Consider the following 25,332-nt stretch of genomic DNA (forward strand, 5'->3'; position numbering starts at 1 on the left):
AGGTCCTAGAGAATTGTTGCTCTGATGTAAGCAGCACAGGAAACCCTATAAGTAATTAAAGAATGAGAGTGTACACAGTGAATCGGAAGGGGGAAAGAGAGAAGTGTCAGAGAGAATTTCCAGCGTTAGGAACATTTCTGAAAATTACAAGAGAGATCCTAATGCAAGGGAGTTGCCATAGTGCTATTCTGACCCCTGAAGGATGGAAACAGGAGTTAATTTCCTATCTGTATTTTCCAATCACTTAATATATTCCATGAATGCCAAGCCCTACCCTGCATTAGTGCAATCTATTAGTGTCTGCCTCTCACTGCCCCCCCCCCCCTTGAGAGAGAAGACACAAAATGATGAACCAGTTTAAAATAGAGATGTGTAAAGTGGGTTGCTGGAAGACCAAGGTCCCCATCTGTTAATAAGCTGTGTGTACCTTTTGCAAAGTTCTTGAGAACTGGCTATGCCTTCTGCTTGACTAAGAAGAGGTGGTTGATGCATCTCAAACACTGCAGATCCCGTTTTCTCACTTCTCGCTAACCTATCTATTCTACACTGTTCCCCCCACTTTTTTTGACACATTGAACCTACATGGTGCAAGAACATGGCTTATGTCTTGGTTAGATAATTTATTTCACAGATTCCTAAATGGAGGAAGAAGGTTCTATACAGTTCTGTGTGTGCTTTCCATGGTTCTCTTCTGGGGAGAAATTCTATTTGGCCAACGTCAGTTCTATTTGGATGACAGTAGTAGTTGTGCTGGTAACTTTTCCTCATTGAAAGGTAGTCCCTTTTGTAAAGGATATATCAGAACAATGCCATGCTGCCCTCATTTAAACACATGGAATCATCCACCTTTGATCTTGCCTTGAGTTTTATGTAATCACACTTCTCTGTGCTCACAATTACCTCGCCACCATCCTGCCTTTCAAAGGTGACAGCTGTCAGTCATGCCGAGGCAGAACTCTTGGTTCTATTTTGAAACTGAAAAGGGAGGCTAGGTGGATGCTGGACCAGCAGATACCTTCCCTTAATTCGCCAAGCTGCTGCTTACAGTTTTCAAAGTTAATAACCAGCTAAAGCTTCATGGCACATTTCCTGCCACCAAGACAAGTGATGACCTAACACCTTCAACAATCAGAGGGAGTCTAACATTAGACACGTTTTGGAAATCGAAAGAGAAGCTTCTGTTGCTGTGTTCCCATTCTCTAAAGGAGCTTTCACCTGGGTGTGGCTGCCCTTCCATTCAACTCCCCCACCCCCCAGTTAATTTACAACTCATTCCTCTTTAACCTTTTCAAGGAGAACTTCTGCAACAGTGAAGGGATTTTTTAAAAATAAATAAAAATAATGCGTCCCTCGGAACAGGTGTGGCTGAGTTAATCACGGTGATTCTCTGATGCTACTGTCCCGGAGAGAACTGTGCTGAGGAAGGCTGGAGGGGGGGGGGATCTCAGCTCTTCCACAATAGCAAAAAATGACTCTCTTTCTCCATTCCGTCGACGGTAGCCATCCAAAGTTAACTCAAGTGATTGATACACTGTATGATTATGTTATTAGATGCAATCAAGTTACATAATCATTGATTATGCACAGCTACATCTATCTTCCTCCATATCCAGCTGCAACCTCCCCTCCCATCCATAATGCATGAACCATCATCAGCTGCACATGGGAGTCTATATTCCTGCACACACTATAGAACTTTAGCATTGCAGTGCATTGCATTGTACCACGTCATCACTATTGATTCCCACAGTCACTCCCCCCTCCCCCTGATCCAAATGCATTTTGCAGAGAAAGGTTTAACAGTGGGCATCGCTCGGTGTGGAGGGAATTCCAGTTTATTTCATCTCCACTCCACAGTTAAGTGCCCTGTGCCCATCTTGCCCCCAGCCAGCTGCAGGTAAGGCTGTGGCGAGATCCGATCTCTCCTTTCCCAGATCGCCAGCGCCTTTGCACGTGGCTGGGTCTTAAGGTGTCAAGAAGACATCAAGTTAGCGGGCGGAAAAGGAAAACGCCTCTCCCAAAAGCAGGTGGGGGGGGGGGGACGACAAAAGCCACCGAGGACAACCTGAAACAATTTGAGCATCCTGGTTAGCTCCTGCTACCCTTCAGGTTAGCTCCCGACGCCCCCGATGCCATATCCACGAGCAAACACATGAACCCTCCAGAACTAAAGCCTCACCGTGCCAAAATAAATCCAGATTGGCGCTTTAAAGTTCAGCAACTTGAACCAAAATAATAAAAATATAAAATAAATGAAGGCTCTCTGTCTCCGTTGCCGATCCAAGCGAATGCTGCACAGAGTTGGGGGAAAATATATAAATAAATAAATGGCCTCATCTTTGAACCGAGAGATGGGAGCCCATTTCATGTTAAATAGGTTCCATCACCGGGGGCTCCTGTGACTGCTGTAGATCCCTTTGAGCCAGAAAAGGGAGAAACCGGGGTGGTGGTGGAGTGGGAGCAAGGAGGAAGCCTGTTTGCTCAGACTGCATTCAGGCCGATCTCCCACACCAAGGAGGCATGGTTGGGGGGGGGGGAGACCTTGCTCGGGCTTTGATTTATCGCAAAATGCACTCTCAGAAATACCTACTGCAGTTGTTCCTCTGAACTGCCAATAACGACGAGATCTTTCCCACCTCCCCCTATAGATATATATAAAAATCCCCCCACCCCCCTCATCAGTGTAATGCAGCAATCGGGAAAAGTAGTCTTTTCAGTTGCAAGCTACCAAGTTTAGCAACGCCTCCGAGGGGCTTTTATTTTTATATAGCTTTCTATGCATATATACGAAGAGGAAGAAAAATGAGCTTACCCACCACAGTCTTGCAAAATAGTCGTCTCCTTGTATCAGTCAGTAAGGTAATTGCTGGTCATCACAATGCGTAGTCAAGGAATCCACGATTAAAAAAAAAACCCAACAACAGGAAAAAACCCAGAAAAACCCAAAACTCCTCCGGGTTCTTTTCCCCTTTCGCTGCTAGCAATTAAGACGAGGGAGAAGATGCCCATTCAAGAGTGCCAAGTTCACCATCCAAGCAGATAATTCCATATAGAGCTCAAGATCCGTGGCCAGATTCGCCTCCTGCGAGTTCTCAAAGTGGCCAGGTTGTTCCGCGGATGGTACAATCCAGGTGGGAAGCAGAAATTAAAATTAGAAGACGGGAAGAAGAGCGAGAGGGAGAAGGAGAAGGAGCTGGCTCAGAAGGGGGGAAAGCCAGAGGGAGAGATGGATAACCCCAGAAGTCCGCGAGCTCTTGGACAAGCCTGGCTTGTGAGCATGGAGCCTTCTCAAAGCCCCTCGATGCACCTGGAGAAATCCCAATGCCACCATGCAGTCCCCGGGAAGCAGGAATCCGAAGGAGATTTCACAAGTATCCTACAATCACCGATCCGACGGGGTTTTCCTGGTACTGTACCGCTATGTGGAAAGCACACACGGCTCCTGCTGTTGGAGAGGAAGTCTCCTGGGTCCTAAAACTCTCAAATCGGCACAGAGGGGATTTTTCCCCCCCTTAAAAATATATATTGGAAGGAAAGGAGAGAGAGGGTGGGGGGAGGGAAATCCCACAGTTGTCGGTTTGCCCTGAATGATGCTAATCTTCTGTGCAAATGACAAGTGCACCAACCCCAAGGAGCAGGTCGTGATGAATTAAAGGCAATCCAGCCCAAATATCCTAAGGAAGAGAAAGGGAGGGAGGGAGGGACGAAGGCAGAGAGGGAGCGTGTGTGTGAGCGTGTGAGCGAGAGAGAGAGAGAGAGAGAGAGAGAGAAACTGCAATGCATAAACGATTCCAGTGTTTCTACAAGATCGGCTCATTTGATTGAATGCATTCTCTGCTTTGCTGCAAGTCATAAAGAAGGTACTGTTACTGCCACCCAATGGATACTTTAGTACTAGCCAATCCACAGTCAACTGCCTCTCTGCAAAGCATTAGAGAGGAGACGGATTTGAAGGGGGGGGGGCAGGCGGCGGGCGGGTGAGGGACAGGAGAGAAAGAAGTCATTTCTGCCTACTACCGGTGCCAAGGACACACATTATCACCCACAGCTCCTCTGCCCACTTTTCCATGGGGCTTGGGAGGCTGGAGATCCAGCACAAGCTAAGCCAAAAAGCTTGTATACCAAGTCCTACACTGATCGGTGGTTGTGCTCTCTTTTCTCCCTCCCTTCATGAAATTTCCCAAGTGAAGGGTTGTTTTAAAAGCGATGATGCATTATCTATTCTTGGTTGGATTTGTGTGTGTGTGTGTGTGTGTGTCTATAAAGCAAACTGTGGGCCTTGCTGTTGCCATGGGATCTTCTTTGTACAAACTCTCCGAACTGTGTGGGAACAGTGCAGGTTGTGGTTTTTTTTTTGATGTAATTTTTTAAAAAACTCTTTATATAAACTCTCTTTCTCTCTACCACCCCTTTAAAAATTCTGAAAATAGGTAAGAAGAATCTTGCTGCATTGTTGCCAATTAAGACTAACAGGAGCTGCAAGGTGTATCTAATTAGGAATTTTAATTACTTCACCAAAAACAGAAAGGTTCAGTTGCAGATGTCTGGAGCATCAAACAACTGCTCTGCGAAATTTTACACTTAGTTTTTTTCATCCGCCTCCTTTATTCCTCACCCCCCTAAATCTAGATATAGATAGAGAAGGCAGTGAGGCCTTCTACATGAGTAAATGTGTGTGGGAGGTGGGGAAGAGAGGGAAGCCGGAAGGCAAACTCTTGCAAGCCTGGGGGTGGGAGGGATCATAAAAATCAATGGGACTTCTGAGTAAACATAGGCTCAAGCTATAAGAATGCCTAGGTGATTCATATTACGCTACATTGGTAATATTCTGTAAAAGGACTAGGCTTGCCTCCATTTTGGTAGCAGGGCTCCTGTATCTAACAGGCAGAAATTCAACAGGTGAAGCTCTTCTTGGTATATGGAGGCTCCAATGGAGAAAGCACCTGTTAAATGGCTGCCATGACACGGTATGTAGCAGCTGCATTAAGGCAAGCTTTTCTCATTATTGCAATGGTAAGAAAAGCTCTACCAGTTGACTGTTCAGCTGGCATGCAGCATTTGATGTACCAGCCCTGCCTTATGCGAGCGTGTAAATATGCAACAGACCAATGAGGATACACAGAGTGCAACTATGCTACTACACTATGAGCTCCCAGGGCAGAGCAAAATTTTATTGATGGGCTGTAACTTAGTGGCATAGCATATATGCTTTGCAAAAAGAAGCAGAGCTATAGTTAGGAACTTTTAGACTCTGAACATTATGATCTTATGGCCCCTTCCTTTAGATGTTAGTGTGTACTGTGGCATAGTGGTTAGAATGTCGGACCAGGGTTCAAATCCCTAGCCAACCATGAAGCTCAATGGCGACCTCGGGCCTGTAACTGCTTCAAAGGGTTGTTGTGGGGGATTAACATCAACCAATGGAGGAGGAGGAGAACCCACTTATGCCATCTTAAAGCTGCTTGAAGAAAAAGTGGGGTATAACTGCAATAAATAATATTGCTTCACTTATTTCAAAGAGCAGCCAGCACTCTTCTTTGTGGAGCCCTCCATAACTGGAAGCCCCAAATAGAAATGTAAGAGAACAGAGTAGGAGATAAAAGAATTGTCAGTATCTGTAACAGAACCACCTTCTTCCTGGATATTAGTTATAGAATTAGAACCATGGTGAAACCATGAAATCAATGGGCTTCAGTTAACTGGCTCTAATGGGTCTACTCTGAGGAAGAATAATGATGGCTATTATCCCATAATTATTAATTATCATGCTTAACTTTCTAATAAACTTGGTTCCCCATTTACTGCAGCATCTGAGAGGAATTTTCATTTAAGCAACCATGGGAGTGGTTGGGCAGGGAGGCCAACAGTAGATGGAGCCACAACCAATAACATGTGGGGCCAACTATTTCTAGTCTTGATCCCATCCTTTTCTATGATGAGTTTCACAAAGACAACACTGGTGCTGACAAGGGGTAAGCTGGCAGGCAGTGCCTTTCCCTGGATTGGTTGTAAATGAGAAGGCAGGCATTTGGGGGCTGGCTGAGGGCAAACTGAGCATGGTGGGACAGTGTCCATTTCATTCCAACAGACTCTGCCACTGTATGGGACCAAAATGCATGTAGAACAGTTCTATCTATCTATCTATCTATCTATCTATCTATCTACCTATCATCTATCTATCATCTATCTATCTATCTATCTATCTATCTATCTATCTATCTATCTATACAATTGGCCACCACAGATGGAATAACTCAAAACTTAAATACTATGCACTTTGACTTAGGGGGCAGGAGAGGAGGGGGAGGTGCTTCAGGCAGCAAAATTTCCTGTTACTGCCATCTATTTCAGGATGCGGGTGGCGTTGTGGGTTAAACCACAAAGCCTAGGGCTTGTCGATCAGAAGGTTGGCGGTTTGAATCCCCACGACGGGGTGAGCTCCTGTTGCTCGGTCCCAGCTCCTGCCAACCTAGCAGTTTGAAAGCACGTCAAAGTGCAAGTAGATAAATACCAGCGGGAAGGTAAATGGCGTTTCTGTACACTGCTCTGGTTTGCCAGAAGCGGCTTAGTCATGCTGGCCACATGACCCAGAAGCTGTACGCCAGCTCCCTCAGCCAATAAAGTGAGATGAGTGCCCCAACCCCAGAGTCATCCGTGACTGGACCTAATGGGCAGGGGTCCCTTTACCTTTACCATCTATTCCGTACTGCAGCTGATGAATGTCAATCAAATCACCCCAAAATTATGGTTCTACATTTCAGCTCCCTTTCCTATATTCCTATATTTCTGCCACCTTTGAAGATTCATTGCTCTGGAGCTTTGACAGAATCAGTTTTATTCTGTCCCCTTTAAAAACGTTGCTGTGTTTGATACTAAAATAATATGTAATGTAATGTCATTTTCTTTGATGTGTGTGTAAGTTATATGGCAACAAAACGCTTGATCTTAGGCCTTCTGTTCAAGACTGTTCTATCTTTTTTGATTGGGCTTTCAATTAAGGATGAGTGGGATCCCCCCAGAGCCACTTAGTTATCGTTCCACCATTCTGTTATGCTTTGGGTTGTGCTCTGATTATCTTCTGGCGAAATAGAATAAAATGTTGATGAAATGTGTGTCTGTGTCACCCTACTTTTCCAGAAGAAGTAGAAAAATCCTGTACAAAGATCAGTGTCCCATCAAGTATTTGTTGTTGTTAACATATTAGAAAGGATATTAGGTATTTACAGAAAAACAAATGCAAAATGTTCTCCAGTATTCTTCCCCTTTCTCCATTTTACCCTAAAGTAAGGACATTTTCTTTACATAATATTATATGTCAAAAACCCAGTCCTTCCCATAAACTCCCTACATCCTACAATCTGACCAACTCCCCCCTCCCCGCACACACCAGGGTTTTCCCAGGAAAGAAAAAAAAATGCTATTCCTTTGAAAGCACACAAATGACCAAAGGGAAATCCCAATCGAACTACAGAGTCCAGCATTGTCAGTCTTGCTCTGGTAAAAAAAAAAATCAAATAATTTGGAATAAAAAATGCATTTGGCAGTAGACAATTTAGTAAGAACTTGTTTTTCATAAATCTACATTTAAAAAAACAACCAAAAATGGTAATGATCGTATAATAAAAAAGAAATTTAAGTGATACATGATGAACGCACTCTACTGGATTCCCTGGATTCCCCATTTTGTAATATGTTGGATCTTGGATATCAACATTTGAGGCTTTTTAGTTTAGAGAAAAGGCATGATAAAGGAGCATAAAACTGTAAATGGCATAGAGAAAATGCAAAGCAATATGTTTTCCTCTGTCTTTCATAATACTAGAACTCAAGGCCACCTAATGAAGTGCTGTGTTGGAAGATTCAGCACAGAAACAAAAAAACACACTGCATGACGAAACTATGGCATTTGTTCCCACAAGAGGCAGGGATAGCCACCAACGTGGTTGCCTTTAAAAGATGATTAGACAAATTCATGGAGGTGTGACAAATTTGTTTTGTTCATAGGGGAGATCTAAGCCTGATTTCTATGTAGGAAACACTGAGTCTCAGTTAGGCTTTTCACCTCAGTTCCCTCTGCAACAGCTGCCATGCTAAGGGGGCATTAGTCCCCCTCCATATCAGCACACAGGAAATTTAGGATTTAAAGACGGGTCTTAAGCACATAAGTTGAGCAAATATATTTCTTTCACTTAGTAGCACTTAATTAAGCATTGCAGAAGAAGAGGTAAGCAGGGTTGGAAACATTATTAAATGCAAGCTAGCATTGCAAATCTAGCATGTTGATGCATTGTTGAAAAACCCTAATTAAATAATAATTATCTGAATCAGCATGGCTATCTAAAACACAAGCAAAAGGTGATATGGGAGTCTACGGGAGTGCAAAACGGCCCATCTCCAAGTTAGAGGATTTGCCCTTTAGCAGGTTCCCCAAAGAAAGCAAAAGTACAGGATGTGAACTGGAGGCAGAGGGTCAAAAGGCTCCATTTCAGTTCCAGAGCTGTCCTTGGTGCTGAGGCAGCTGTACTGCCTTGCCTCTTGGGCTCCTTTGTGGAAGCAGCACAGGAAATGCAACCCAATGCCATAAGAGAGCCAAATGGACAATATGGAGTCCTGGTGCTGGAAATAACATCAGGAACAAAATCTTATCCTGCGACGACTGCAGAACAAGTAGATCAACACAATGGAAGGAACCTTTGACTATTACATTGTCACCCAGCATTTTAATCTACAGGTCAACACCACAGATAGGTTTGGGATGTGGTCCAGCAGAACCGCTATTAGGAAAGCAAATTGAAACACCTAATTTCAAACCATGGTAAAGAATATCACTCCAAAGTGGCCGTGCCTCTTTGGAGTGCCAGGCTAAAAGAAATTATGAGTGTTTGTATAACCAGAACAGTTTAGTATAAAAACTACCAAGCTAAGAGCCAAGAGGCAGAGTTTATGTTCCCCTCAATGAATAAAAGATATGGTAGACTCTAACACCTACATGGGTAGTTGTGAAACAACAACGACAATTTATTACTTGTACCTTGCCCATCTGACTAGGTTGCCCCAGCCACTGTGGGCAGCTTCCAACAAGTACAAAAAAATACGTGATACATCAGACATTAAAAACTTCAAGATAGAGAGCTGCCTCCAGATGTCTACTGAAGGTTATATAATTGTTTATGTCTTTGATAGGAAGGCATACCACAGGGCAGGCACCACTACTGAGAAGGCCCTCTCTAGTTCATCAACTTCATTTTCTGTTGAGACTGAACAAGAAATATTTAAGAGATACAAGAGGCACCTTTTTCCTGTTCCTGATCTTAAAATATGTTGTGGGCTAGCCATTAAATAAATAAATAAGCAAACAAATAGTTTAGCATTGTAAGAGTGCCTTTTCCACCTCCTGTTCTTATTGAGTCCTGCTTTTTTCCTCACAAAGTGCAATCCTATACATATCTAATCAAAATAAAATTTCCACTCAATCCAATGGGACTTGCTCCCCTGTAAGGGAGCATAGGATTGCAGCCTCATACTCTACCCCTCACTCGAGTCAAATGGTTTTGGAAGGAGCTGGTACAGATGAGGGTGGGCAAGGAGGTTATGTTCTTACTGGAGCTCTGCAGTTTAACAGAGGTAGAGCAGAAATGATATGTTTGTTTCAAAAGGACTAGAGGACAGAATTTATATCCACCAAATCTCTTTTCAAATGCAGTTCGCTACCATTCCCTTGCCCATAGCTGGGCTTCTGGCCTTGAAGTCTGGCCTGGTGAAAATCATTTATATCCAGAAGTTTATGTGTGAGGTGTGGAAAATGTTAAGAACCTGAGTGGGAAACTCCACTTCTCCCTCACAAGTTAGACTTCTGCCCACAGACGCATTAGCTTCAAAGCAGATTCTTTTAATAGAAGATGCCTGCTGACATTTTAAAGCAGTAACCCCCAAACTATTTCACCCAGTGAATCCTAATTTCCTTCATTTGGTATCTGTCAGACTTGTTTTACTTTAGTTTTCGATTCCCATTTCAGAATCTATTTGGATGCTTGATTACATCAAGAACATAATGGTAAGCTAGTAAGAATAATTCCCCTTTGGTCAATATCAGCAATTAAAGACTAATTCTACATGAGTTTTCACAGTTTGAACTCAAGTTGCCCAGTTGAGTGTTATAACAAGCCCACATTGTCTTTTCAACAAGCATGTCTTGATTCTTCACTTTGCCTTTGCTCTACATTTCTAGATTTTGTCTGAGTGCCAGCACATAAAGGAAAGACAATTGAATTTGTATATTTGCTGTGCTTTTAATAAACTTATCATTTGACCTAATTTTTGGTGGGGGAGGTGTGTGCTTGAGGTCACAGTACTATTCATTCTTAATTGGGAATAATGTCTAGGAATCATTTTGAGCAAACATGCACATGTCATGCTATAAATTACCACCAAATCTCTCCTAAAATGGATAACCAGGGGAATTCAATGGAGTGTGAATAATGGCATGAATAAAATTTTCTGATGGAAATAAATGTATATATGAAAAAAATAAAATTGTTATTAATGAAAGTTTGTTTATTTACAAAAGGATTTCTATCCCACACAATTTATCCTGAAATGGGATCTTCAGGGCAGATGACAACTAACAATATCATGAAAAAGAATAAATACAACAAAAGTCATGGTTGTTCAAGTGGTATGAAAGCATTTTAAATGTACAGTGTGGACACGACCGTAGTCTCACTGCTTTTTTCAGCAGCCAAGTAGAAATGGCAGAGTCCTGATAAACATAATCAACCAGTACCTTAACAATTTCATCCCTAGAGACAAGTTAAAGGACAGGGGGTTTCATGTGGCCTCTTTGACTGTTGTGTGAAGAAACATATGTACATATTATTATTATTATTATTATTATTTATTTATTTATTATTTATTCAGCTTATACACCACCCTATACCCAGAGGTCTCAGGGCAGTTCACAACAAGACCACAACATATAATATAAAATCAAACCAAAAGCAATACCGCCCCCCCCCCAAAGCCACATTCTAAGAGGGTGTTGGATGTCAATAAGATCAACCAAAGGCCTGGTTAAAAAGAATGTTTTTACCTGGTGCCTAAAGGTGTATAATGAAGGCGCCACATGAACTTCCCTGGGGAGAGCATTCCATAGACAGGGAGCCACTGCAGAGAAGGTCTGTTCTCGCTAGCCACCCTCTGGAGCTCTCAAGGAGGAGGCACACGAAGGAGGGCCTTGAAGATGATCTCAGGATCCATGTAGGTTCATATGGAAAGAGGCAATCCTTGAGGTATTGCAGTCCTGAGCCGTTTAAGGCTTTATAGCCTTGCTTTCTTCTGCCGTAGCCCCAGTTCTAAGCATTTGGCTCCCAATATGACCACATAAATTTCTGATAAAAGAGTAACCCTGTCTACCTTGCTCCCAAGATTTCAGGGCAGTTGGTTATTCTGTTGCAGATCAGGTTTAAGCCCTATTGAAATGTCCAGCTTAAACAAGGTCAATCATGTGGAGATTTATTACTGACACTTGCGGAGGAAGAGGAGTGTGGGGGGCTGTTTCCCCACGTGCGCAGAGTGCCACGCCCTGTAGGTGGTGCGCCATGCCCTCAGGACATGCACCACACCCCCAGGACACACGCCACACCCCTGTGGGTGGCGCACCATGCCCCCAGAACACGTGACAGCCCCACCCCCATCTGCTCTCAGCCCCTCGGTGCTGGAACAGGAAGCTCCGCCACTGATTACTGACCCATCATGTCTGCACTGTGCCCCTGCCAATACACAGAGTTTTCAGAAACTCTGAAGAGGAGAGTCTCTGCAGGCCGTACTACCCATAATATGAAATAATATTCTGCCACTAAAGATATAATGGAAGGAATGAGAAACTCAGTGAGCACCTTTCCCCTTCCGCTTAACAGGAGCTGCCCAGTCAGGGGTGGACCTGATACTGATGCAAAATGAAGGAAGGACTGGGACAAAGCCCACACTTTCAATCTCTCCAGCTATGCCTTCCTGTAGTAACAGCTTCTAAATGAGAGAAGCTGGCTTTTCTTTGGGGGGTCATATCAGTCAGTTGGTGGTGGATGGCATCATAGACAAAAGTGGGTGGGGCAAGAGACAAAATTGGGGCAGAGTTTGTAGGATTGCCCCCCCACAGAATAAGAAGAGGGGTGATCCATAGTATCTGAGGGGGCTGCATGAAATTGGGCCACATATTCCCCACCATTGTTCTAAAAGGAGCCTATCCGTTTACTTCAAAAGCAGTGCCTATCTTGTACAACTTAATGTTGGTAGCATAGTGCTTTTGCGAAAAGCGGCATCTTTCTGTGGAATTTGTTGCACATAACAGTTGCAGTTAAAGTATTAAACATACTTGTAGGAATCAGCTCTTAACTTCCAACTGCAAGCAGATGTACATTTCTCCCATGGGTGTATGCTTCTTCCACCCCTCACCTACCTGCCATGATATTTAAACCACCTCTAACACAACTGCCAAGTGAACTGGGCACATTAAACATTCTGTGGCAGTACCAGGTAGACTGATTATTCCCTCATTTACGATGAAATGTGCCCAGATGCCTATGGAACAAAAGAACTGGTCCGACATAGACATCAATAGGGTTTGCACAAAAACAGTTCTTAAGTACTGTTGTGTGGGGTTCTGAATGTTTCCCCAGGCCTTTAAAGAAACATGAGAGACTTAGTGGGAGGGTATTGTCCTACAGCCACATAGCTTTTGAGCAACATACAGTTTAACAGAATAAACCAATTATGAGGCCTCATGCAGCTTAATAAGGATTCCAGCCATTCCCTGTCAGGAATCTATAAACATTTTGAAACAAACTTTTGTCAGTTTCATGTAGAAATTCAAATTATCCCAAATACATTTCCTGCCCCCCACCTTGTATGCTTCACGTTAATTATTCTCTTAGAAGAAATGTCTCTATGAAGAAACACTGCCGTTTTAGCATATCCAGTAGCAGCAAACATAATCCACACACCACACAGAGAGAACAAGCTTCAAACAATGAAGAATGAAGGTCAGCGGCTCTGGAGAGCTGACAGAACACTCCTGTAACTTTGGTCTACAGACCTGGAAGAAAAGTAGCTCCAATTTGGAGTGTAGAGCTTTTGCCTCACTTGATCCTAAAATGTTGTTTTCCCCCAAATGTCAGATTTCTTTCTTCCAGCAAGGGCGGGGGGAGGGGAGGGGAGACAACTGTGAAAGCACAAGCGCTTCTTGAACGAAGAGAGCTGGTTGGCAATGCAAAGGAGAAGGTTTTGTTTTGAGAGCGGTAGAGATAGATGAATCGGGACAAGGGGAGGAAGGGAAAAGGGATAATAAAAGCAGAGAAGAATGGAAGAGTCTGAAATGAAGGTAATGTGATCAGAATTTTGATGAAGAGGCACAGACAAGATGAAAGATCTCTCTCTCTTTCTCCCCCTCCCTCCCTCTCATTTTCAGTGGGTAAAATCTGCCCTGTTGAGACACACTTGTTCTTCTTTTACAACACAACACTGGACAAATGGGACTCATGATCAGCATTGACAGCATGGCGCTACTGACAGATCCAGGCCTGAGAGAAAGGCTAAGCAGCTGCTCCCTGATTCTACTACTATTTTCTCTTCACAGGGACATAAGATTTGCAGGCATCTGCATGCTATTTTTCACCCACACTTACTCTGTGATGGGGGCAGTGCATACATTTCATCAACGTAAAATCAAATATTAAATAACTTCAAGGCCTAGTTCAGGGATGGGTAAACTAACAACCTCCCCTCCCCCCCCAAACTCCAACTTTGATCAGTGTCAATCAGAATGGCCAGTGTTGGATTACAACCCACATCAGCCTTGAACATCTCCTGGGGGCATCAGGTTTCCTGATTCCAGCCTAGTTGGAGTCACATTGTCGTGACCATAAAGCATAATAAAGTCCAAAAATGGGGCATGGGGAGTGATGACTGTTTTTGAAGAGTTCTACTTTGGTTTGGATTTTTTTTTTCAAGTTTTCTTCCATGCTGTTGTGAACCCTAGCCTCACCATATTGCATACTTTGAAGTAACAAGTTCTTAGCTAATGGTGACTGGGTTTAAGGAGTGAATAGATTCAGAGGTTGAGGCAGCTACACTGACACTTGGAGTGGCACACATACTGTGCACCTGGGGGCGGGGCTAGTTGCCCACGGCAAGCATCCCAGGGGGTGCTATTGGTAAAACCTATTGGTGTTTCACAACTTTCTGACTAGTCGCAGGACCTTAGCCAGACCTAGCAGAGTATATGCAGAATCCACGGAAGCTTAGCAACTTGGCTGCAGACAGGATAGATGAAGCAGGAACCAAGAACTTGTAGTTAGGTGTTTATTATATACATTGGACTATTTACAGGAACAGAACACGGATCTTTTGCTAGCTCTCTCTGACACGACTCACAACTCCTACACTGACACAGAACTACTGAACACTGAACTCTGAACTAACAAATTCCAGTTAGAAGACCATTAATTATCACTCACTTAAGAGAGCTTGACCAATCAGGGAGTGGCCTCCATGTCTCTGTTATCACCAGGCAGACTTACTCCTTCAGATTGCCTTCTGGCTGTCTGCCAAACCTTAATTGACTTTGTGTGAGTAGCTGCATGTACACAGTTTCCCAACAGGTGCCGCCTGCAGCAAGCGTCCCAGGGAGGGGGGTGCCACCTGAAGTGAGCAGTGAGCGTCCTGGGGGTGCCACCTGTGGGGAGCGCAAGTGGCCCAGGGGGGAGGCACGGCAATGTCACCCCCCTCAGGGATGACACCCGGGGCGGACCACACCCACTGCACCTCCTTCCTCCACCAATTAATAGATTGTATATAAAACCCAAGGGATGTCATCCATCTGCTACCAAAGTAAAGGCCTCTTACTCTAGTGACATTACCTGGACCACTGGATGTGCAGAAACATCCTTATAATGCAGTGGAAATAAGGCACTTGGTTCAAGGTGATCTTAAGGCATTTGTGATGGGAATAGACTTAACATGACCAGCTCCATATTTCTAAGACCAACCTTGCCTCTTTTCCCTACTAAGCTGTCTGCCAGTTAAAAACAAAAACTAACGGAAGAACAAATTATGGTTATCACAGAACTCTAAAATAGAGAATGAACACTGAGCAAACAGTCAGGAAGGCCACATCTTATGGATTCTAACAGGAATCTATTTCAAGTATACCAAATGCTTTGCCCTGTCCAGTTGAATTAAAGGAAACTGCCTGAATATCAGGTCTCCATGCCATTTTATATACTGCACTTGGGCACATGGAGCTAGAATCAGAACTCTGATATTATAGCACATGCATATTAAGACCTATTAGAAATGCACCAAAGTTACTTAAGAATGGATATATATATATATATAGGAGATGATTTATCATCTGTATTTTAATCTATTTATCAATTAATTGAATATTTTAAAATAAACTTGCATGTTTTACAAGAACTTCAATGTAGGGCTGTTTGTGAAAAGTGCAAGATAATTTATATTCATTATTATAGAAAGCCTTTCATATTTTATTTTTCATCCTGTATAGTTGATAGATAGATGATAGATAGATAGATGATAGATAGATAGATAGATAGATAGATAGATAGATAGATAGATAGATACAGACAGCCTAAAACAATTAAAGCAGGTGTCTTTAACCTAAATATCATTACTACCAATTTAAGGTTCCTGCCACCATTGGTCATGCCAATGCAAATTGCAAACCATTTAAAGGAGGAACGTGGGTGGTGCTGTGGGTTAAACCACAGAGCCTAGGACTTGCCAATCAGAAGGTCAGTGGTTCAAATCCCCGCAACGGGGTGAGCTCCTGTTGCTCGGTCCCTGCTCCTGCTAACCTAGCAGTTCGAAAGCACATCAAAGGGCAAGTAGATACATAGGTACCGCTCTGGCGGGAAGGTAAACGGCGTTTCCATGCGCTGCTCTGGTTCGCCAGAAGCAGCTTTGTCATGCTGGCCACATGACCCGGAAGCTGTACGCCGGCTCCCTCGGGCAATAAAGTGAGATGAGCGTCGCAACCCCAGAGTCGGTCACGACTGGACCTAATGGTCAGGGGTCCCTTTAACTTTACCTTAATAAAGAGAGTTCCCCACCCCCATCCCCTGGTCATCCCCTTGAATTTGAAGTTGTCCAGTGAAATGGAGTGGTAATAAGCAAAAATAAGCAGACTAAATTAAATATTGTTATACTGCCACAACTGCATGCCTGGTCATATCCTTTGTCAGGCAAAGGAATATAATATTAACATATGATTGGGCAAAAGAATACAATATTAATAGGGGCATAAAACAGTTGGTGATTTCTCTGGAATGTTCCAAATGGGGGGAAAGGGCACCAGCAGTTTGGGGAATGTGACATGCATTCTTTGACCCCCACTAACTGAGAGGAGGAGCTGATGAAGGTCTGTGAGTATGAGAGAAAATTATAACATTAACAAGTTTTGGGTCAATGAGAAAGAACTGCAGTACTGAGAGATAGAGGGATTGGCAAAGAGCTAGCTGAAATCTGGAAGGCATCTTGAGATGTTATAGTGCCCCTCTGAGGATCTGATGAGGAGCACTAGATTTGCAGTTTATAGCAGGGGTAGGCAACCTAAGGCCTGGGGGCCGGATGCAGCCCAATCGCCTTCTCAATCCAGCCCATGGATGTCCTGGAATCAGCGTGTTTTTACATGAGTAGAATGTGTGCTTTTATTTATAATGCATCTCTGAGTTATTTGGGGGGCATAGGAATTTGTTCATTTCCCCCCTCAAAATATAGTCCGGTCCCCCACAAGGTCTGAGGGACAGTGGACCGACCCACAGGTGAAAAAGGTTACAGACCCCTGGTTTATAGGAATGCTAATAGTCACCCAGAGTGGCTGGGGAAACCCAGCCTTATGGGCGGGGTATAAATAAATTATTATTATTATTAAGCTGTGTTCATATCAACTAACGTTCTGATTCAAGGGTGAGTAAACTCTGACTCTCTAGATACTGGACTTCATCAAATGTATTCAGCACAGCCCATGCTTAGGGGTGATGATAGTTGTACTCCAGTAACATCTAGATGGGCAGGATTTCCCCTTCCTGCTCTATTTATGTATTTGCAGATACATCTAGTATTACAGAAAAGGCTACTGGATAGCTCAGTTCGTTAGAGTGTGGTGCTAATAATGCCAAGGTTGCAGGTTTGATCCCCATATGGGACAGCTGCAAATTCCTGCATTGCAGGGGATTGGACTAGATGATCCTCAGGATCCCTTCCAACTCTACAATTCTGTGATTCTATATCCTTCCAAAGGTAGCTGAAGTGCTGTCCTTGAATCTCTTTGACACTGTGGAAAGTGCCAAGTGCACAGTTCTCTACGCACCCTATGATAAACTTTCATGACCACATGTTGATGGATTTTAAAAACAAAGGATCACGCAACTCACAGGGGATAGATCTCTCAAGACTGATTAGTCATGGAAATTAAATTAGATTCCCATGTTCAGAGACAGCATACTTCTAAGTATCTGATGAACTTCATGCCCTGATAGTGAGCTTCCAGAGGTACCTAGCTGGAGATGGCATGCTGGGCTATATGAACAGTAATCATTCAATGTTCATCAGGTCGGAAGCAATGAACTGGTTTTCTTCAGTGTGAGAAAGTTTATTTCAGGAATGTATTTAGGGCTGCAATCTTATACATACTTAACTGACCCTAAGCCTTGTTAATGGGACTTATTTTTGAGCAGAAATGTATAGGGTCACATTGTAGGTTTCTTAACACATCTTCTGTTTTGTGTCAAATAAAAGGAGGGCAAATAAACAGTGACAAAGGGACCTCTGAAAAGCAGTTGCACTGACTTTTGTTTGACCTCAGCTTCATGAAGTTTTAAAGTGCAGACTCACCTCTGAAGTGCCTCGAGGTAAGAAACCTTTCAGATTTAGCAGGAATGAAAGAAAGTGTTCCAGGCCAAACACAACATTAGAAATTAGAACTGATAAGTCAGATACTTATAAAAAGAAGTGAGTCTTCAAGATGAATAGCTTTAAAAAAACCCACACAGCATCTGATCCTCCTCCTTTCACAAAGGCGAGACTTTTTTTTGAAGACAATGGGAATCTCACCTTGATGAGGAACAGAAAGTCCAAGGTCATGGCCTTAAGTACTGCAGATGGATTTTACTTCCCGCTCCAGGTTGAGAAATATATTCAAGGATGGTGCATAAAAATGTGTAAGATGCATTTCATGGGATGATTGATTGATATTGCAAGACGCTGTCCTTACAATTTTGAGAACTCAACGCCCTTGCTGCAACAACAGAGCCCCCTGCTGGCTGATTTTGACACCTTTAGCCAACAGTTCCAGGCCATGTACATGGACCCCGACCCAGGCCGCTTAGAGACTGATCCGGGAGATGAAACAGAGAAATCGGTCGGTGGGGAAATATGCTAGTGAATTTCAGCTGCTGGCACAGGACTTAGTAAACCAGCTTCAAGAAGGGCTTTCAGACCCAGTTCTAGATGAACTGGCCCACATAGAGTGCCCAGCGGACCTTTAAAGCCTGATTCACCTGTGCTTCAGAATTGAGGGATACCTATAACAATGCAAAGCCCAGGGCAGGACTTGTCTGGTGGCACCTTCTCCATGGGGTTCCATGTCCCAATCTGAGGAGGAGCCAATACAGATAGGGGGAATCCACCCTTATTTGACAGCGGCTGAGAAGGAACGGAGATGTAGAGAGGGACTGTGTCTCTGCTGTGGAGGCTGGGGACTTATGGCAGCCACATGCATGTCAAAGAGGGGGTCCGCTCCCCACCCAGGAAATGGAAACCCCCTGGTTTAGATGGGCTACTAAGCCAGGGTCTGGCATGTACTGCTAGTGCCAAGATGCCTTGCCCCACACCCTCCAAGCGACTGGTGGTGTCTGTCGCCCTGACACTTCCAGGGAGACTAGCCTTGCAGACCTGGGCCATGATAGCTTCAGGGGCTACAGCCAACTTCATGGACATGGCAGGGAATCCCCAGACATCCCATCCAACCACCTCTTGTGGTGGAAACCACTGATGACAGGCTTTTGGCCTCAGGACCAGTGACTTGGGCTATGAACAAGCTGTAGTTGCAGGTGGGGACATATTGAAGAGGCAGAGTTCTATTTGGCTTCTACACCCCATATCCCCATTGTGTTAGGCCTGGAGTGGTTGGAGGCCCCTGATCCTCACAGCAGTTGATCCCAGAGCACAATCAGCTTCAGTGCCCTGGACTGCATGGGCCATGTCTGTCTGGCACCAGCAGTCCTGGCAGCAGGAACGGAGAATGGACTGACTTGCCAACCTGCCTGCCAAGCTTGCTGATGTGTTCAGTGAAACAGAAGCAGACCTCTTGCCACCTCATCATATGGCTGCCCTATTGACCTGTTTCCCAGGACAATGGTTCCTCTTCATGCTGGAGAAGAGTGACTAGTGGGGTGCCACAGGGTTCTGTCTTGGGCCCGGTCTTATTCAACATCTTTATCAACGACTTGGATGATGGACTCAAGGGCATCCTGATCAAATCTGCAGATGACACCAAACTGGGAGGGGTGGCTAACACCACAGAGGACAGGATCACACTTCAAAATGACCTTGACAGATTAGAGAACTGGGCCAAAACAAACAAGATGAATTTTAATAGGGAGAAATGTAAAGTATTGCACTTGGGCAAAAAAAAAAAAAAAAAAAAAAAAAAGAGAGAGAGAGAGAGAGAGAGGCACAAATACAAGATGGGTGACACCTGGCTTGAGAGCAGTACATGTGAAAAGGATCTAGGAGTCTTGATTGACCACAAACTTGACATGAGCCAACAGTGTGACGCGGCAGCTAAAAAAGCCAATGCAATTCTGGGCTGTATCAATAGGAGTATAGCATCTAGATCAAGGGATGTAATAGTGCCACTGTATTCTGCTCTGGTCAGACCTCACCTGGAGTACTGTGTCCAGTTCTGGGCACCACAGTTCAAGAAGGACACGGACAAACTGGAACGTGTCCAGAGGAGGGCAACCAAAATGGTCAAAGGCCTGGAAACGATGCCTTATGAAGAACGGCTAAGGGAGCTGGGCATGTTTAGCCTGGACAAGAGGAGGCTAAGGGGTGATATGATAGCCATGTTCAAATATATAAAAGGCTGCTCCAGAGAAGCGGACACGGAGCAATGGATCCAAGCTACAAGAAAGAAGATTCCACCTAAACATTAGGAAGCACTTCCTGACAGTAAGAGCTGTTTGACAGTGGAATTTGCTGCCAAGGAGTGTGGTGGAGTCTCCTTCTTTGGAGGTCTTTAAGCAGAGGCTTGACAACCATATGTCAGGAGTGCTCTGATGGTGTTTCCTGCTTGGCAGGGGGTTGGACTCGATGGCCCTTGTGGTCTCTTCCAACTCTATGATTCTATGATTCTATGACTCAAATTCGGAAACTGAATTGACCATGTTACGCGAGTTCATCACCAAGAACCTGCAGAGGGGTTTTATATGACCCTCTTCCTCACCAGCCACTACTCCTCTACTATTTGTGAAAAAGAAGTCAGAAAAGTTGTAGCTTTGCAATGATTACCGGTGGTTAAACCAGGTCACCATCTGGAATCGGTACCCGCTACCCCTCATTGCCAAGACTTGCGGAGGCCTATAACCTGGTGTTCATTCGTGAGGGTGATGAATGGAAGACAGTGTTTCAGACACAATACGGGCACTGTGAGTACATCATAATGCCCTTTGGCTTGACCAATGTGCCCACTGTCTTCCAGCATTTCATGAATGATGTGTTCCATGACCTCCTCAACTGCTTTGTCATTGTTTACCTTGCCAACATCCTGATCTACTCCTCCTTGGCCACTAACCATTAGTGTAGCACCCTGCTTGTGGTTAACGCTTAGCTGGAATGAAATATTCAACGCAGCAATAGAGAAATTAAAATAGTAATTTATTTGTCAGACAAATAAATAAGAGGCACAGTGGTACATGGTTACCAAGCTCTGGCCTGGCCTCCTGCCATTCTGGCCAGCACTTATATTCCCTTAATCCAGCCCCCTTTGCTCCTCCTGTGGCTGCCTCTGTCCAATCAGCCTGGTTGAAATTCCTATTGGCTGTTTGCTAGAACCAATCACAAAAGATACACCCACAAAAGATACACCCACTTCCTTGCCCTTATAAGGGAGACAAAGAGCTATATATATGACATATAAGTAATAATATATCTTACATGGAATCTTAATTACCAGCTCACCTCTTGCCCTCCTTGCCCTATTGCCTTCTAAAACAAATGGTTAATCTTACATTTTTATGTTCAACAGATGTCAAGGATCTTGAGTTTCACATCAACATTGAAAGATTTCCTTCATTTAATGTTTCTAAACAAATGCCTGACAACTATATATCAAGACTGCTTGGATGGCGTCTTCTGTCTGGCAGGGGGGGGGGCTAGGCTGGTGGCTGACTTAATTTCAGGATAAATACAACTCTTACAACCATATGAAATAAGAATCTAGCATTCCTTAAATCCTTTGCATAATTACATTTAAGCCAATATATTTAAGCTAATATATTTCATACATTTATCATAGGTAGCCTCTTAAAAGAATAAAGCTTTTCAAAGTAAAAAGAAAGAAACTCAGTAAAACACAACTTTTAAACAGAAACCTCTTCAGTGTACACCTCCCCCTTTCACCCCCCTTTCCAGCCTCAAAATAAAATAGGAAGAAGCTCCTTCTTCTGCCAAGCCAGTTGCCTTTCCAACATTTAACACATTTTAACCTTTTTAACTCTCTCAGTTTAAGAAACAGCTTTAGAAGAGACTTTTCAAAAATGTTCTCTTTTTCTGTCAGCTAAATGTTTTTTTCCCATTTGCTCCTGGCCTTTCAACCTTAGAAAGAAGATCTGGCTCATTTTACTGGGAGGCACATTAGTATTATCTTACCCCATTCCTAATGGTGTTTTTTCAGCCTTGGGGCAGCATATGTAATTCTCCCTTTTTATGACTTTGAGAATTGTTTTTCTACTATAAATCAATGGGGCCCCCTTGTCTTAGGAGAATGGCCAAGGTTTTCTCTGCCTGGCATGAAACATTTGAAAATCCTTTTTAAGCTCATTTTTAAATACAAGCCTTGATTGAAATATATAGAAGCTTTGATAAAAATGCAGGCTTATGGTTAGGTGCCTCATTCCCCCCTTTCAAGCTCAAGGACCTTCATCCCAAGTGTCCTTGATAGCTTGACCTTCATCATATTCCTGAGGTAAAGCTCTGTATAGGGCCATGATATGAGGTAGAGTTTCATTTGAAACCATCTTGCTAATTGTACTTCTAAAACATGAAATGATACATGGCATCATACATAAAACCAATACTACTACTGTCAAGAAAAACAAGCAAGACAATAGTATCCCTTTGAGTCCTGTGACATTAGGTAACCAGTTGGTGAGCCATCCCATATCCCATCCTTCCCATGTTTGTACTGGGACATGTGCTATATTCTCCATCTTTGTGGCCAACACACGGATTGCCTCACCATTATCAGAAATGTTAAAGCAACAGGCATTCCCTGTCAAGTTCAAGACTCCACATAGGCCTCCTTGCCTGGCAAGTACATAATCCATTCCCATTTTCAGCTGCAAAATGGCGGCTCTACTTTCATCCAACTGTTGTGCAATAAGTCTCAAACTCTGGGCCGTTGCATTGGTTACAAGTTCCACTACTGCTTGCAATCGAATTATTCTGTTTAGATTATAAATAGGATCCCGTGCCCCTTGTATGAGCTCACCAGGATTCCAGGAGGCAGGATCATAATAGGCTATAATGCGCTCTGGCGGCCAATCATCAGTACCGCTCCAACTTTGGGTACTTCCTCCTGCTATATGAGAAATATCAGCATTCCTTCGTGTTCGCCTGGCCGAACTAGTGGGCATAATCCACATTGGTGGTAATACCCAACCCAAGAAACAAGTCCCACTCCATTTGGAAGGGAGTTTCTTGTATGCCCATTCTCCACATATCCACCACAACCATCGGGTCTGAGGTTTTTGGTACGTGGAGTACAGAAGGCGAAATACCAAAAGGGGTAGAGAGTTCACAGTGCAGTATGTTAGATTGCCTTTTTCTGTCACAGTTATGTTCCACACCACTTTCCATGCGTGAATAAAAGGAGGTGCACAGGGCAAGGTATTCCGAGTTCGATAGGTAGTACCGTGTGCCCAGGTATGACCATTCTTCTTATAATCCCAAGTATAGTGACAATGAGAAGAGCCTATCATGGGAGAATCAGCTGCATCTGATGATTTATGTACACAGAATTCCCCTTGTACAGGTATAACTCGTAATGGTTTAGTTGAGTTCCATCCGGGGAAATTCTGTATTTCAGTTTGGTGTGGCATTTCGCTTACCATACCAATGGCATCTAATGGTATCGGTAATAAGGGCATACCTCCCTCTGAATCATCTGGCCCAAGAGAGCAAACAAGGCAATTGGTCCTATTTGCAACATTAGCTACCATTTCAGCTAAACCTACCCACATATTGTGGTCATGGCTGAATCCATATTTAGCCAATTTGGTCAGATTCAAGGACCCTTCCCCTTCCCAAGGGATCAGGATTAATAATAAAATCATGTTGATGTCTAGTATATGCATTCCTTCCACAAAAGATTACCTTATTGTGATAGCAAATAATTATTAGCCCCAATATAATTCCCCCAGTGACAGAAATGGGGAACCACCAAGACCAAAACATATATCCCGAGGATCCCCAATGAGTAATATCTCTGATAATTGTTCCACAAAGGGGGGGGGCAGTCAATCAATTGTATTAGAGAATCTTTCCGTTCACAGTCGCTGGTTCAGACGCTCCTCAAGCTTCAGGCGTGCGCAGGTCAGCCAGCTTCCAGGTTGTGGCTGCAGCAGGCCGGTCGTCAAATGTTGCCCGTGACCTAGCCCGTTCCCGGTAGGGCTAGATACAGGGGTTTTTGGAGAGAGTTAGTTTTAAAGGATTAGAGGGGTCACCTTTGCACGTCCAACTGCCTTCGGACTTCTTCAAACGAGAGTGATGAATCCAGGGGGTCACCTCAGCTACCTTCACCGCTGTTGGAGTAGAGAGCAAGACGGTGTAAGGTCCACGCCACTTAGGTGCAAGTGGATCACGTTTCCACTCTTTCACCCATACGCTATCGCCAGCCTGGAACTGATGAATCGGCTCGGCAATGCTGCACGGCGTGCGTTCGAGGGCCCACCTGTTAAGAGAAACAAAAACACGGGAGAGAGATTGCACTTGTCCCTGTGTCACATGATCTCCTATTTGTTTAAGGTCAGCTGGAATATCCTGAACAAAGGAGGGCGGTCTCCCATACAGGAGCTCAAAAGGTGACAACTTAAGTCTTTTTGTGGGTGCACACCGAACACGAAACAGTGTTATGGGTAACACATCTACCCATCCCAATCCCGTTTCCTGGGTTAATTTTGCCAATTGGGTTTTCAGAGTCCGATTCATTCTTTCAGTTTTCCCTGAACTCTGAGGCCTATATGCTGTATGCAGTCTCCATTTTACTTGTAGGACTCGACATACATCTTGTACTACTTGATCAATGAACGCTGGCCCATTATCACTTCCAATGCATCTAGGTAATCCAAACCTTGGGATCAATTCAGTGAGGAGTCTTTTAGTTACCTCTCGTGCCTTTTCAGTTCGGGTGGGAAAAGCTTCAACCCATCCGGTAAGAGTATCTACAAACACAAGGAGATACTTGAATCCCTTAGAAGGGACCAGCTCTGTGAAGTCCACAATTAGGCTTTCCATGGGGACGTATCCCACATGCTGAATTCCAGGAGGTTGTACCGGTCCCTGCCTGGGATTGTTTTTAGCACAAAGAACACATTTCTGTGAAATGCAAGTTGCTAATTGTGATAGATTAATAATATACAACTTCCGACTGAGACTCTCTCTAGTTGCAGTACCGCCAAGGTGAGTAGATTCATGATAATTTCTTACAATTGTGCCTGCTAGATGATGAGGTACATAAATCCTATTGTCCGGCAGGATCATCCAACCGTCCTTCACAACTGCTCCTTCCTGTTCAGCCCACTTCCTCTCTTCTGGGGTATAGTGAGGTTTAACTTCTTCTGGAACTACCTCTGGTATGAGGGCTGCTATAAATCCTCCCACAGGCTTTTGGGCTGCCTCTCGGGCTGCTTTGTCAGCAGCATGATTTCCTCTGGTTATTGGATCCCTTCCTCGTCCATGACCTTTGCAGTGCATTACAGCAATCTGTTCTGGAGCCCATACTGCTTCTAACAGGATTTCTACTTCAGGTCCATA

At 43.9% G+C, this 25,332-nt stretch overlaps 1 protein-coding gene across 3 annotated transcripts in view; it reads right to left on the bottom strand.

Moving 5' to 3' along the window:
* Positions 1-3,850, bottom strand: part of IL1RAPL1 (interleukin 1 receptor accessory protein like 1) — a 676,350-nt gene extending 672,500 nt beyond the window's left edge. Inside the window, exon 1 of one of the 3 annotated variants that reach the window (XM_081858879.1) lies at positions 2,813-3,850. The gene's annotated coding sequence lies outside the window, so the exon portion shown is untranslated. The remainder of the gene's footprint in view (positions 1-2,812) is intronic. The other 2 variants (XM_081858875.1, XM_081858874.1) reach the window with 2 other exon arrangements.
* Positions 3,851-25,332: the final 21,482 nt, after the last annotated feature.

Source organism: Podarcis erhardii (assembly GCF_964252035.2).
Source record: "Podarcis erhardii genome assembly, chromosome: 4".
Taxonomy (NCBI): Eukaryota; Metazoa; Chordata; class Lepidosauria; order Squamata; family Lacertidae; genus Podarcis; species Podarcis erhardii.